Source organism: Cricetulus griseus, assembly GCF_003668045.3.
Source record: "Cricetulus griseus strain 17A/GY chromosome 1 unlocalized genomic scaffold, alternate assembly CriGri-PICRH-1.0 chr1_0, whole genome shotgun sequence".
NCBI lineage: Eukaryota > Metazoa > Chordata > Mammalia > Rodentia > Cricetidae > Cricetulus > Cricetulus griseus.
Genome location: NW_023276806.1, coordinates 71,042,313 through 71,056,926, shown reverse-complemented (window position 1 = coordinate 71,056,926; position 14,614 = coordinate 71,042,313). Strand labels below are relative to the sequence as shown.

General features: G+C 42.7%; 1 protein-coding gene across 1 annotated transcript in view; it reads left to right on the top strand.

Annotated features, from left to right (window-relative positions):
- Dchs2 (dachsous cadherin-related 2) overlaps positions 1-14,614 on the top strand; it is a 217,662-nt gene that overhangs the window by 171,015 nt on the left and 32,033 nt on the right. The window lies entirely within an intron of this gene.

Genomic DNA, 14,614 nt, shown 5'->3' with positions numbered 1-14,614 from the left:
TCCTGAGGTGCCCCCATTTCACAGTAGTGCCACCTTGGATTTTCACCAAACTTTTCACACACCAGACCCTTAGGGAACACTCACATCTGAACAGGCACAGGTAATATTGATCTGGTCTGAAATAAAATGTCAGGGCAGAATGTAATGAAGACAAAACCACTTCTTCCTTCTGAAGTTGGGTCTTCTTACAGTTTAAAAAGCTAAAGGATAAAGAAGTGAGGAGTCTCCATCCTCCTAGTTCCATATTTTTTAAAGTCTTGATAACATCCTTTATAGATTTTTTTTAACATTTGGAGTTAATCTGATGATTTTCATTGTAAAAACAGCTATCTGTTTAAAAGAACTTAATATTTTAGCAATGCGTTTGAGAGATCTTAAGCTGCAGGAAAGTTAGTTGGAAATACTTCACAGGTAATGCAAGCATGTGACATCTGTGAATGACCAGGTATAATGAGATGTGGACAGGCCTGTCCTTGAAGAATACAGTTGACATGGAAGGTGTCTGGTGTTAGCCAAGAGGTGGCCCAAAAGCAGAGGATGTACAGGAAAGGGAAAGGAAGAAAGCTGTTGAGTGTGATCAAAGCAAGTCCCCACAGGGGTAGGGTCTCTGGGTTCTCTGCTAAGCAAGGGCTATGTGCATGAAGTATTGATTGACATTTTCAGCAGATATGGATTTTTACTGGAGCATGGATTTAATGTAAACTGCCAGGTGATAGCAGACACAAGGAAGAGATTTTCCTAACTGTTTTCTATTCTTGTATTTCAGTAGGCTCAAGATATTGCAGAATACCAATCAGTTTAGAAGGATCTTAGTGTTATTAAACATCATTTTAGCTTCCAGAATGATTTTTGTTGTCTCCAAATGCACCTAAAATTTAAACCTTTATATTCAAATGAATATCAGAGAAATTTTAATTTCTTGTCGGTCCCTTAGACATCCTGCCAATAAGCGATATTTGGCATGCTTAGTAGATTATTTTTGGTGTTATTGCAAATTATCATTACACTAACCTAAAGAGGGAGAAGGAGAAGGAGAGGGGAAGGGGGAGAGGGGGAGGGGAGTGGGAGAGGGAGAGGGAGGGGGAGAGAGAGAGAGAGAGAGAGAGAGAGAGAGAGAGAGAGAGAGAGAGAGAGAGAGAGAGAGAGAACTTTCTGGGCCCTGATTTTCTGTTTCTTCCATCTATGTCTCCACCTATATTATGGTCCTACACACAGCTAGGGCAGGTGTTTCCCTTCCCCTTAGTCCCCCACATGTCAGTGCTCTGGAGGCACCTTCACAGGCACAGCCAAAAGTGTGCTTTAATAACCCACTAGACATCTTTAAATTCAGTCATTAGTGATCACAACGTGAGTTGACTACAGTTTGCTTTTTACAAGGAAGCCTTTAAGATCCAACAAGTCCCTCAATGGGAGCAGTTTCTGCAAGGCAGAACTCAGTAGGTCAGCAGGATAACCAGACAAGTGGCAGGTGTGATTCCCTCTTCTCTGCTGCCGCTGTCTCCTTTGCCACCCAACCCCCAGTTTTGGTGCTAGATTAGATAAGATTCAACCATTTTGAACACTTCTTTATTTTCCAATGTAGTTGAACTTACAATTCTTTACTTTTATTTCATTAATTTTCGTGTACAAAATAATGAGTTTTAAGACATGTTCATGAATATCTGTCATTGCACCTTGATCATATTTACTTCCCCCCCACCACTATGCTGCCTTGTACCTCCTCCCCACTCTCACCTCTCTCACCAAGCTACTCCCTACACCCGTCACCCTTCTGCCTTCTGCTTCCAAGTAACGTGCACACACACACACACACACACACACACACACACACACACGTATATGTATATGTAAGTCTAGATTACTCATATCAGAGAACACACATAACATTCTGTCATTCTTTTCCAGTGAGGGTCTGGTGCTTCTGTCTGCACTCTCCCTTTAGGTTTTTCTTCCTCTCCTGTAGCTCTCCCTTCCATTGTGTTTCATATACACATAACTATCATGTATCTGTGGGTATCACTTCTATATGGATTTCACACATCAGAGGGCATGTCTGCTTGTTTTTCTGAGGCTGCCTTATTTCTCTAAGGATGGTCATCTCCATTTCCTCCTGTCTTCCTGGAAATGGTGGAGTTTCACCCTTCTACACTGCTGACTAAGACTCCATTGTATCCAGGATCCATGTTTCTATCCACCCATGTTGATGAGTATCTAGACTAGTTCCACATCTTGGCTGTTGTGACACACTGACATCTGTCAGAATGGCCTTAACTACAACAGCCTCCTTTCTTTGTGTATAAGGGGCCTCTGCTTGTCACACTTTGTTGTAATCTGTGGACTAGGCAGGTTCTCCCACTCTCCAGAGAGTCCCCAGTTTGTCCAGCCTGGGATGGCTAATATTTAAGTTGAGGGCTGTCCCCTGAATATGTTGGGTTCTACTCAGGCAGGCTTGTCTTCCATACTTTCAAAATCTAGTGAAACCCTTCTGGGGGATGAGTGTCTGGATGACATATACTCCTTTGGACTCTACAGCTCTGAACAGGGGAAGATGGCTCTAGAAGTTGGATCTGCCTGTTGATTCCAGGCTCAGGGCTACCAAACCCCCAGGTTACTCTAAGGCAGTGAGGTTATTTCCTACCACTGAGTGCTAGACTACCTTCCTACCTCCCCTGGACACTTCACTGCCTGAGCCTTCTGCTGGCTGCCTTTTCTGTTTGCCTGTGTGTGGTCCTCCATTCTCCATCACTCTCCAACACTGTCTCTTGTGAGGCTCTGCTATGCGTTTCTTCCTTGTTCTTAGGCCTCTGGGGTAGCGAGTTTAGACAATAGGATCTTTCTCAAAATGGGCCCTGGACAGGGCTCTCTGAGCCATGGAGACTGGCAAAAAAGGAATTCTCTTGCCAGAGAAGTGTCCAGAACCCTTGCCTGGATTTGAGGCTTACAATAGTTGTGAACCAGCCTGTGATTAGCATTGCCGAGCTCTTCATCTGGCCAAGTTCCTCAGGCTTCTGCCTCCCCTCCCCAAGCAGAGGGGCTTCGCAGCCAGAGTCTTATTCTTAGGCCTCTGGGGTAGCTCAGTTTAGACAATAGGATCTCTCTCAAAATGTGCTTCTTATGTCTTTTCCCAGATCACCCTTCTGTTTCTCCACTCTCTGCTGTCCTGTCACTCCGTTCATGAATCTCCAATGCTCTTTTCCTCTTCCTTTCTTTGTAATAGAGCATTTTTCCCCTATCCCTATCTTTGCACAACACAGAGGCAGCTTCTAAAGTGATGTGTTACCAGGAAGCCCCGAGCTTTTTCAAAAGTTAGGAATAAACCACTTGGTTGCACACAATGGTGAAACCCTCTAAATGATGAAACCGGCCTCCAGAAGCCAACTTTCTCACTGCTCCTGTTTGCCTTCCAATACCATGGATATCCTGATGAGGATGAACCAGCAACTGTCATCCTCAGTGTGGGCTATTCAGAACTTCATGCATTTCTGTGAATTGCCCTGGGGTGGAAAATTGACATTATGCATTATTTTGATACCCTGGCTAAATGTTAAGTATTCAGACTTTGGAAAACTTGAAATAATACTGAAACATGATGACACATGGGGGCAAGCTGACTAGTAAAATATATTTAATATTGTAAAATGAGCAACCTATTTAGATCTTGATATTTTGGAGGAGAAAACTGTCTTCCAGCGCTTTGGCAGGAGCTCCAGTGAGCTGCTGTTCTCCATCAGCTGGGCAGTGTGGAAATGTGACACGCATTATTGAAGCAGGGCGGGTGAGCCTGTCATGGCTCCACTGCTCATGATGAGCGAGTTCCCTTTGCATAAAGTGGAAGCAGCAATGACTTCCTCACAAGGATGTTGCAAGGATTAGATTAAGCTGTAGGAGGATACCAGTCATCACATCAGTTGTTATTGTGGCTATTTTCCTTCTGTCTTAAATCGCAACATGAAGTTTATAAAGTTAGCAGGGTTTAAGTTCTAACTAGAGCAAGGAGCTATTACATAATGGTTGTATAACCATTGTCAAGTATTTGCAGTTTCCAAAGCCCTGCCATCTGGTTCATTTTCTGTACAAACTAGATAAGAATTGTACTTTCTAAGGAAACAAATTACCCCATAAACATAAGAGCAGGCAGGGCCATGTCACTGGGGACTTTTAATGTTTATGACAATGAAGGGGCAGAAACAAATATTTTCTGTCATTCCATTTCATTCCATGGGACCAGTCTTGAATGAGGAATGAGAATTTATAGGAATGAGAACCATCTAGGTAGTCATTTTCAATATAGATTTTTTTTACCTTTGTCCCGCGCTATATTCTCGCCGGCAAGAATCACACAGAACACTCGGATCCTTCTGCAGGAAAGCTTTAATGCATCTTGAGAGAGGAGAGCATAAGCTTACCAGAGCGGAGACCCCGAGCCAAGAATCCCGTCCCCTAATAAAGGCTGGCAGCCCCGCCTGGGACGTGTCACCCTATGAATGGCTTCAGCTCCTCAGGCCATATGAGCCACGGGATAGGCAGAGATCAAGGAAATGGAAAATTACCCAGCGCCTGCGAAATAATTTACATTCAGTGCCTGCAGGCACCATCATTGTAATGGAGAATGCAGGGACGGCTCCCTACATATCCCCCTTTTTTTATTAATTAATGATAAGGCTTTATATTTTTACAAGCAAATAGGTCACCCATATGTTGAGGGATAGAGGCAGAGGTTGTACCTTCCCAATCAAACATTAAGACTGTGTACAAGAGTCGCCATCAGGCTGTTAGCTTGACCCGAAGTGCTCTCGACCTGTCCTCTGCCGTTTTTCTGGGAAAGGGAGACTAGGGCAGGCAACCCTTATGCAGGACAACATGCCTCCCAGAGAAGCCTGCATACTGGGCAACTCTCTGTGCGATGCCTTGCTCAACATCCCTCATGGGCTGCTCAAACCAGACACTCTACCCTGTGCAATGAGCCTAGGCTCCGGGTGTGCAAGAGCTGTCTGGCCGGCGGCCTATTGCTTAAGCATTGTTAGCCAAATATCAGTGGAAGCCTCTTGTTCCAAAGCTACAAGCGCTTGGGCGATAACCATCTTGTCTCTCTTAGTTTGAGCCCTGAGCCTACAGACCAGCCAGAGAAGTAACACCAATCCATAGCAAACGGCTGCATCAAACAATCCCATCCCCACCCCTTAAGCGATCTATGATGACAATCTCTCCGTCAAGGACAGGAGTTAATCTGGATAATAATAGCGGCTCTCAACTCCCGGGGAGAGGGTGGAGTTCCGACTTTTGAAGGTCTGAAGGGGCTCTTTGTGTGAGTCTTTCCGGGATCCACAGGGGATTTTCTTCATCCTGTGGGAAAACACATATAGCTCCCCTGGATCTTATGAGAATAGGATCCGGGCCTCTCCAAAGACCAGTTAAGATATCTTTCCATTTTACCATTTCCTTTGGCCTTTTAGGTTCTGAGGTGTGACGCTTGGCCGCAGTATGGCCCCGAGCGTCAATGTTTATGAGGCTTTAAAGCCCCAGGCATTCCAGGCCTCCAAGAAGTGTTGAATAACATGCACGGCCTTTTCCCCTATCAAAGACTGGGAAAGCCATCTGTAATTTCCTCCGCTCCTCTAATGGTAAAAAGGAGTTGGTACCAAATAATGGGGGTGTTGATGGAAGTACACCCGCTGGATTAACAGGTCTCTTAAATTTACCGGGGTGTGACCGGTTATCCCCTATTTTCTCTCCCTCCTTTTTTGTTTCTTTTTCACCTAGCTGAGCTGTTTCCTCTAAAACTTTATCTCTTGAGCTTTTAGAGTCATCAGAGCTATCAAGATTTAAAGCTTTAAACTTATTTACAGAATCATCTAACAAATTACTCACTCCCTTGTCATTAGACATCCCAGGAGGTCCTTTTTCCTTATTTGTTGCTGTTTCTCTTTTTATACATACTCCCTTGTCATTAGACATCCCGGGAGGTCCTTTTTCCTTATATTTTATTGTTGGGCGTGCCCCATCTCTCACTACATTCGGTTTCTGACATGTAATTCTGGACTTCTTTAAAATTGCTACAACAGTGAGAAAGGTCAAAATGGCTCCTAGTAAAAGCACAGAAGCCTCTACACTAACCTCCCAAAATAGCAACATTCCCAAGCCAAAGTCCAGAAAAGACATACCTCTCCGAATTTACCACCCTGCAGTTCTGAATCTGCCCCGTTAGAGGGGTCTCCGCAGTGCCGGCGATGTTAACAAGTTCCCGGGTTTCGGCACCAGATGTCCCGCGCTATATTCTCGCCAGCAAGAATCACACAGGACACTCGGATCCTTCTGCAGGAAAGCTTTAATGCATCTTGAGAGAGGAGAGCATAAGCTTACCAGAGCGGAGACCCTGAGCCAAGAATCCCGTCCCCGAATAAAGGACGTGTCACCCTATGAATGGCTTCAGCTCCTCAGGCCATATGAGCCACGGGATAGGCAGAGATCAAGGAAATGGAAAATTACCCAGCGCCTGCGAAATAATTTACATTCAGTGCCTGCAGGCACCATCATTGTAATGGAGAATGCAGGGACGGCTCCCTACATACCTTATCTATGATTTAAGGTAACTCTGAGGGAGACAGAAGGAAAGTCTTAGGCAAGGTTAAGTTTCTCAAAAGGCATATACCACAAGACAGTTTTCATCTCTGTGAATTCATCCCAGGCCCCATCTGGGTCTCAGCCACAGAGGCTGAGATATTATTTACCTTAATTTACTGTTATTTCATTCATTTTAAAAAGGTTTTTATTTATTCTTTCAAAATTTCATAATGTATACAGTGTATCCTGATCACCCCCCCTCATTGCTCTGCCTATTCTCCCCAGGATTCTGCCAAATTCATGTCCTCTTTTGAAATATTAATTTCTATTATTATCATTATTACTTTTACCTACTGGGTCCAACTAATGGCACCCATATATGCATGGGTGTGAGGTTATCCTGGGGCATGACCACCCACTCCACAGATAAGTGGCTCTCCATCTCAAGCAGCCATTAGCTCCTTAGTTAGGGGTGGGGTTTCAGTAGCCCCTCCCTCATCCATGCTGGAATTATTTTTATTTTTGTTTTATGAGTATAAGTGTTTTGCCTGCATTCATATATTGTGACACATATGTACAGCATGTGGCATGGAGGCCAGAAAAGGATGCCAGATCCCTGGAACTGGAGTTACAGACGGTTTCAGAGAGCCATGTAAGTGTTGGCAATCTGACTTTGGCCTTCTGCATGAGCAGCAAGGGCTCTCAATCACAGAGCCTCCTTCTTCAGCCCCATGGGGTGGAATTTTTAACTGGCTTGATCCTGCAAAGGTGGTCTCATCGAGTGGGACTTCTCAAGCTATGTGAAAGAGACTTGCACACACATCATGGTGTCAGGCTTTAAGTATGAAGAATAATTGCTGTGTGAATTGCAATAGCCATGTTGAAAAGACTAGTTTTTTTTTTTCTTTCTTTCTAGGAGTAAAGATACAGGCAGCCAAACTAATCAGGGAGTTATTTATTAATGCTCACCAATTAGGAACAGGATGCAAGTTGAGTGTTGAATTCCTTTGTTGTCCTTTCCTAGAGCATAGTTACCAACTCTACCAAGCTGGCCTTAGTGAGGCTGCATTGATTCCCATGCTCACCAGTTCCCTTTCCATTGGATTTAAAAGCTCCTCACCTCACTCCGTACCCCTCAGTCAGAGTTTCTGCCCTGGAAACATGAGGTTGTTGTGTTGTTGATGGTGATTCTTTTTCCCCCCATTTTTAAAATTTTAAATTTCATTTTACATTCCAACAAGAGCTCTCCCTTCCACCCCTCCTTGACTCCTCCCACCCACTTCACCCCCCCACACTCCCCGCCAGCCCACTGCTGTCCACTCCTCCTCATGGGTAAGGGCTCCAGTCAACATAGTCTGGCACAATAGGTTGGGGTGGGGCCAAGCCCCTGTCTCATGCATTAAGACTGAGCATGGCATCCCACAATAGGGAATGGGCTCCAATAAGCTAGCTCATGTACTGGGATTAAATCTTGGTCCTACTGTCACTGAGTACGGCATCCCACCCTAAGGAATAGCCTCCAACAAGCTGACTCACGTACCAGGTTTGTATTGTGGTCCTACTGCCAGGGGCCGTTCTGATAGTCCAAGCTTCACAACTGTTTCCCACATACAGAGGGAATTCAGTCCCCTGGAGTCTTCACACTTGTAGGTCTGGAGTTCATGAGTTTCCACAAGCTTGGTTCAACTGTGTCTGAAGATTTCTCTATCATGATCTTGACCTTCCTTTCTCATATGTTCCCTCCTCCCATTCTTCAACTGGATTCCCAGAGCTCTGACTGCTTCTTAGTTGTGGGTCTCTGCATCTGTTCCATCGATTACTGGGTGAGAACTCTATTATGACAGTTGGGCTATTCTTCAATCTGATTACAGGGGTAGCCAGTTCAGGCATCTTCTCTACTATTGCTAGGAGTCTTAGTTGAGGTCCTCCTTATGTATCCTTTTTTTAAAAAATAGTTACAAGCTTGCTTCACATGTCAATCCCAACTCCTTCTCCCTCCTGTCCTCCCTCACCCCAACAAACCCCCACCCAAGCCCTCACCCCATCCTCTCTCTGCCCCCCAGCGAGGGTGAAACCCTTCATGGGGGATCTCTAAAGTCTGTCATATCATCCCAGGCATGGCCTAGGCCCTCCCCCATGTGTCCAGACTGAGAGAGCATCCCTCCATGTAGAATGGGCTCTCAAAGTCCATTTGTGTGCCAGGGATAAATACCAGTCTATTACCTGTGGCCCCATAGATTGTCAAGGCCTCCTCACTGACACCCATTTTTAAAAGGTCTGGATCAGTTCCATGCTGGCCTCTCAGCCATCAGTCTGGGGTCCCTGAGCTCCCCCTTGTTCAGGTTACCTGTTTCTGTGGGTTCCACCAGCCCGGTTGTGACCCCATTGCTCATCACTCGCCCCTCCCTGCAACTGGGTTCCAGGAGCTCTGTTCAGTGTTTAGCTGTGGGTGTCTGCCTCTGCTTCCATCAACCACTGGATGAAGGCTCTAGGATAGCATATAAGGTAGTCATCAATCTCATTATGGAGAAAAGGTATTTAAGGTAGCCTCTCCACTATGTCATAGATTGCAAGTTGGTGTCATCCTTGTAGATCTTTGGAAATCTCTCTATTGCCAGAATTCTCTTTGAACCTATAATGGCTCCCTCTACTATGATATCTCTTAACTTGCTCTCATCTATCCTTCCCCTGATTCAACCTCCTGCTCCCCCATGTCATCCTCTCCCTACCTCTTCTCCCCCACTTTTATTCCCATCTTCCTCTCCCCCCATGCTTCCAATTTGTTCAGGAGATCCTATAACATTTCCCTTCTCCTAGGTACCATGCATGTCTCTCTTAAGGTCCTCCCTGTTTCCCAGACTCTCTGGCAGTAGGATTGTAGGCTGGCAATCCCCTGCTTCATGTCTAAAATCCATATATGAGTGAGTACATACCAAGTTAGTCTTTTTGTGACTGTGTGACCTTACAATAGTTTCTTCTAGTGCTATCCATTTACCTGCAAATTTCAAGATTCCATTGTTATTTTCCTCTGAGCAGTACTCCATTGTGTAAATGTACCACATTTTCTCTATCCATTCTTCAGTTGAGGGGCATCTAAGTTGCTTCCAGGTTCTGGCTATTACAAATGAAGCTGCTGTGAATATAGCTGAACAGATGTCCTTATTGTATGAATGTACCTCTTTTGGGTATATACCTAGGAGTGGAAATGCTGGGATCTTGTGGTAGACAGATTCCCATTTTCCTGAGGAATCTCCATACTGATTTCCAAAGTGGCTGTACATGTTGGCACTCCCACCAGCAGTGGAGGAGTGTTCCCTTTCTCCACATCCTTTCCAGCAAAACTGTCATTGGTGTTTTTGATTTTAGCCATTCTGACAGGAGTAAGATGGTATCTCAGAGTTGTTTTGATTTGCATTTCCCTGGTGGCTAAGGATGTTGAGCACTTTCTTTTTTTTTGTTTGTTTCTTTTTTTATTTGAATTACAAACAAGATTGAATTACATGACAATCCCAGTTCCCTTCTCCCTCCCTTCCTCCCCTAGAGCACTTTCTTAATTTTCATTTATTTTAGATTCCTCTATTAAGAATTCTCTTTTTAGTTCCGTACCCCACTTTTTAATTGAATTATTTGGTGTTTTGTGGACTAGCTTCTTGAGTTCTTTGTAAATTTTGGAGATCAGCCCTTTGTTAGATGTGGGGTTGGTGAATATATTTTCCCAATCTGTGGGCTACTGTTTTGTCTTGCTGACTGTATTCTTTGCCTTACAGAAGCTTCTCAGTTTCAGGAGGTCCCATTTATCAATTGTTGACCTCAATGTCTGTGCTACTGGTGTTATGTTGAAGAAGTGGTCTCCGTACCAATTCATTCAAGGGTACTTCCCACTTTCTCTTCTAATAAGTTCAGTGTGGTTGGATTTATGTTGGGGTCTTTGATCCATTTGGACTTAAGTTTTGTGCATGGTAAAAGATACGTATCTATCTGCAATTTTCTACATGCTAGCATTCACTTATGGCAGCACCGTATAGTTTTAGATTCTTTGTCAAAGATCAGGTGTTCATAGGTGTGTGGGTTTATATCAGGGTCTTCAATTCTATTCTATTGGTCTACCTGTCTGTTTTTGTGCCAATACCAAGGTGTTTTCAGGACTATAGCTCTATAAAAGAGCTTCAAGTCAGGGATAGTGATGCCTCCAGAAGGTCCTTTATTGTACAGAGTTGTTTTGGTTATCCTGGGTCTTTTGTTTTTCCATATAAAGTTGAGAATTGTCCTTTCAAGGTCTGTGAAGAATTGTGTCAGTATTTTGATGGGGATTGCCTTGAATCTGTAGATTGATTTTGGCAAGATTGCCATTTTTACTATGTTGATCCTACCTATCCAAGAACGTGGGAGATCTTTCCATTTTCTGGTATCTTCATTAATTTCTTTTTTTAATGACTGTTCTTTCTGTACAGGTCTTTCACCTGTTTGGTTAGAGTTACCCCAAGGTATTTATGTTGTTTGTGGCAACTGTAAAGGGTGATATTTCTCTGATTTCTTTCTCAGCCCCTTTATTGTCTATATATAATAGGGCTACAGATTTTTTTGAGTTAATCTTGTATCCTGCCACTTTGCTAAAGGTGTTTATCAGCTGTAGGAGTTTTCTGGTACAATTCTTCGGGTCACTTATGTAGAATATGTAAAATATCATATCATCTGCAAATAGTGAAAGTTGACTCTTCCTTTCCAATTTATATCCCTTTGATCTCCTTTTGTTGTCTTATTGCCCTAGAAAGAACTTCAAGTACCATATTGAAGAGGTATTGAGACAATGAACAACCTTGTCTTGCTCCTGATTTTAGAGGGGTCATGTTGAGTTTCTCTCCATTTAGTTTGATGTTGACTGTAGGTTTGCTGTATGTTGCTTTTATTATGTTTAGGAATGTTCCTTGTTATCTCTGATCTCTCCAAGACCTGTATTATGAAGGGGTGTTGAATTTTGTCAAAGGCTTTTTCAGTATCTAGTGAGATGACCATGTGGTTTTCTTTTTCAGTTTGTTTACATGGTGGATTACATTGATGGATTTTCATATGTTGAACCATCCCTGCTATGAAGCCTACTTGATCATGGTGGATGATTTCTCTGATATGTTCTTGGATTTGATTTGCCAGTATTTTTTGAGTATTTTTGCATCTATGTTCATGAGGGATATTGGTCTCTAGTTCTGTATCTTAGTTGTGTCTTTGTGTGGTTTGGGCACAAAGGTAATTGTAGCCTCATAAAAACAGTTTGGCAATAATCTGATTCTATTGTGTGGAACAATTTGAAGAGTATTGCTATTTGAATTTCTGGTAGAATTCTGCACTGAAACCATCTGGCCCTGGACTTTCTTTTCTTTCTTTCTTTTTTTTTTTTGGTTGGGAGACTTTTGATGATTGCTTCTATTTCTTTAGGGGTTATAGGTCTATTTAAATTGTTTATCTCTTCTTGAGTTAATTTTGGTAAGTGATATCTATCCAGAAAATCGTCCATTTCCTCTAAATTTTCCAATTTTGTGGAGTACAAATTCTTTGGATTTCCCCAGTATCTCTTGTTATGTCCCCCCTTTCACTTCTGATTTTGTTTACTTGCATGTTCTCTCTCTGCCTTTTGGTTAGTTTGGATAAAGGTTTGTCTATCTTGTTGCCTATGTTTTTGTGAGTATAGTTAACTTCCTTGGGTTGGAGTTTTCCTTCCAGAACTTTCTTTAGGGCTGGATTAGTGGATATGTATTGTTTAAATCTAGATTTGTCATGGAATGTCTTGTTTTCTCCATCTCCAGTGATTGAAAGCTTTGCTGGTTATAGTAGTCTGGGCTGGCATCCATGGTCTCTTAGTGTTGGTAGAATATTTATCTAGAACCTTCTGGCTTTCAGAGTTTCCATGGAGAAGTCAGGTGTAATTCTGATAGGTTTGCCTTTATTTGTTACTTGGCCTTTTTCCTTTGCTTTTCTTAAGATTCATTTTTTATTCTATATGTTTGGTGTTTTGATTATTATGTGGTGAGGGGACTTTTTGTGGTCCATTCTATTTGGTGTTCTGTAAGTGTCTTATACTTACATTGGCATGTCTTTCTTTAGGTTGGGAAAGTTTTCTTCTATGATTTTGTTGAAAATGTTTTCTGCACCTTTAAGGTGGGTTTCTTCACCTTCTCTACCTATTATTCTTAGGTTTGGCCTTTTCATGGCGTGCCATATTTTCTGGATATTTTGAGTTAGGGATTTGTTGGACTTAAGAATTTCTTTGGTCAATAAATCTATTTCTCCTAGTGTATCCTCAACACCTGAGATTCTCTCTTCCATCTCTTTTATTCTGTTGGTTATGCTTGCATCTGTAATTCCTGATCATTTATCCAGCTTTTCTATTTCCAGCATTCCCTCAGACTGTGTTTTTATTGTCTCTATTTCACCTTTCAAGTCTTTTACTGTTTGAGTTGTTTCCTTGACTTTTTTGGTTTTTTTTTCCTTGGCTTTCCTTGTTTCTTTAAGAGATTTGTTTATTTCTTGAAATTTTTGATTTATCTTTTCCTCCATTTCTTGAATTTTTTCTTTGTTTTTTTTCTCCCATTTCTTTAAGGGATGTTCTCATTTTCTCTTTGAGGTTCTCTATCATCTTCATAAAGTTGTTTTTTTGTTTGTTTGTTTGTTTTGAGACACTGTTTCACTGTGGCTTTTGGAGGCTGTCCTGGAACTAGCTCTTGTAGACCAAGCTGGTCTCGAACTCACAGAGATCTGCCTGCCTCTGCCTCTGGAGTGCTGGGGTTAAAGGAATGCACCACCAACACCCTGCTCATAAAGTTGGTTTTGTTGGTCTCTTCTGCTTCATCTGTGTTGAAATGTTCAGGTATTCCTGTCTTGGAGTCCCTAGACTCTGGTGGCCTCATATTGATCTTTCTGTTGTTGAATGTGTTCTTTTTTTTTCTCTCCATTTTTAATTTAAATTAGAAACAAGATTATTTTACATGTCAATCCCAGTTCCCTCTGCCTCCCCTCTTCCCCTACCCTCCAACTAACACCTACCTATCTCATACCATTTTTGCTCCCCAGGGAGGATGAGGCCTTCCATATGGGTCTTCAGAGTCTTTCATGTCCTTTGGGACAGGGCTGAGGCCCACCCCCTTGTGTCTAGGCTCAGGGAGTATCCCTGTATATGAAATGGGTACTCAAAGTCTATTCCTATGCTAGGGATAACTACTGACTACTACAAAAGGCCCCATAGATTTCTGAGGTCTCTTCACTGACACCCACATTCAGGGGGTCTGGATCAGTCCCATGCTGGTTTCCCAGGTATCAGTCTGGGGACCAAGATCTCTCCCTTGTTCAGATCAGCTGTTTTGTGGGTTTCACCAGCCTGGTCTTGACCCCTTTGCTCATCACTCTTCCTTCTCTGCATCTGGATTCCAGTTCAGTTCAGTGATTAGTTGTGGGTATCTGCTTCTACTTCCACCAGCTGCTGGATGAGGGCTATCAGGTGGCATATAAGTCAGTCATCAATCTCATTATCAGGGGAGGGCATTTAAGGTAGCCTCTCCTCTGTTGCTTAGATTGTTAACTGGTGTCATCTTTGTAGATCTCCAGACATTTCTCTAGTGCCTGATTTCTCTGTAAACCTACAATGTCTCCCTCTATTATGGTATTTACTCACCACCACTGAAGTATGACGAGATCTGTGATTGTCTATTCTTCTCTTTGCCAGATAACTTTAGATTTCTCAGGCTTCCCTTCACTGTCTAGTGTTCTTTCACATCTACTTGAAGGACTCTGTTCATTATAATTTATTAGGCATGTGGACTGGTTATGATTGCTTAGCCTCTGCCTTTATGGAAAGGTCTGCTTCTGTTTCATTTATAAAGGACAGTTTTGCTAGATTTATGTTGGAATTGAATGTCCAATAATTGAAATTTAGGAAGAAAAGTTTGAAGCAAAGCCAGGAAATCAGCAGAATCTCAATCCTTTATTTTCTTTTCCACAGTGATTGTGACAATAGCTAGTATGTTTCCCAAAAGGCTTCATGAGAATTGAAATTGCAATCCAGATG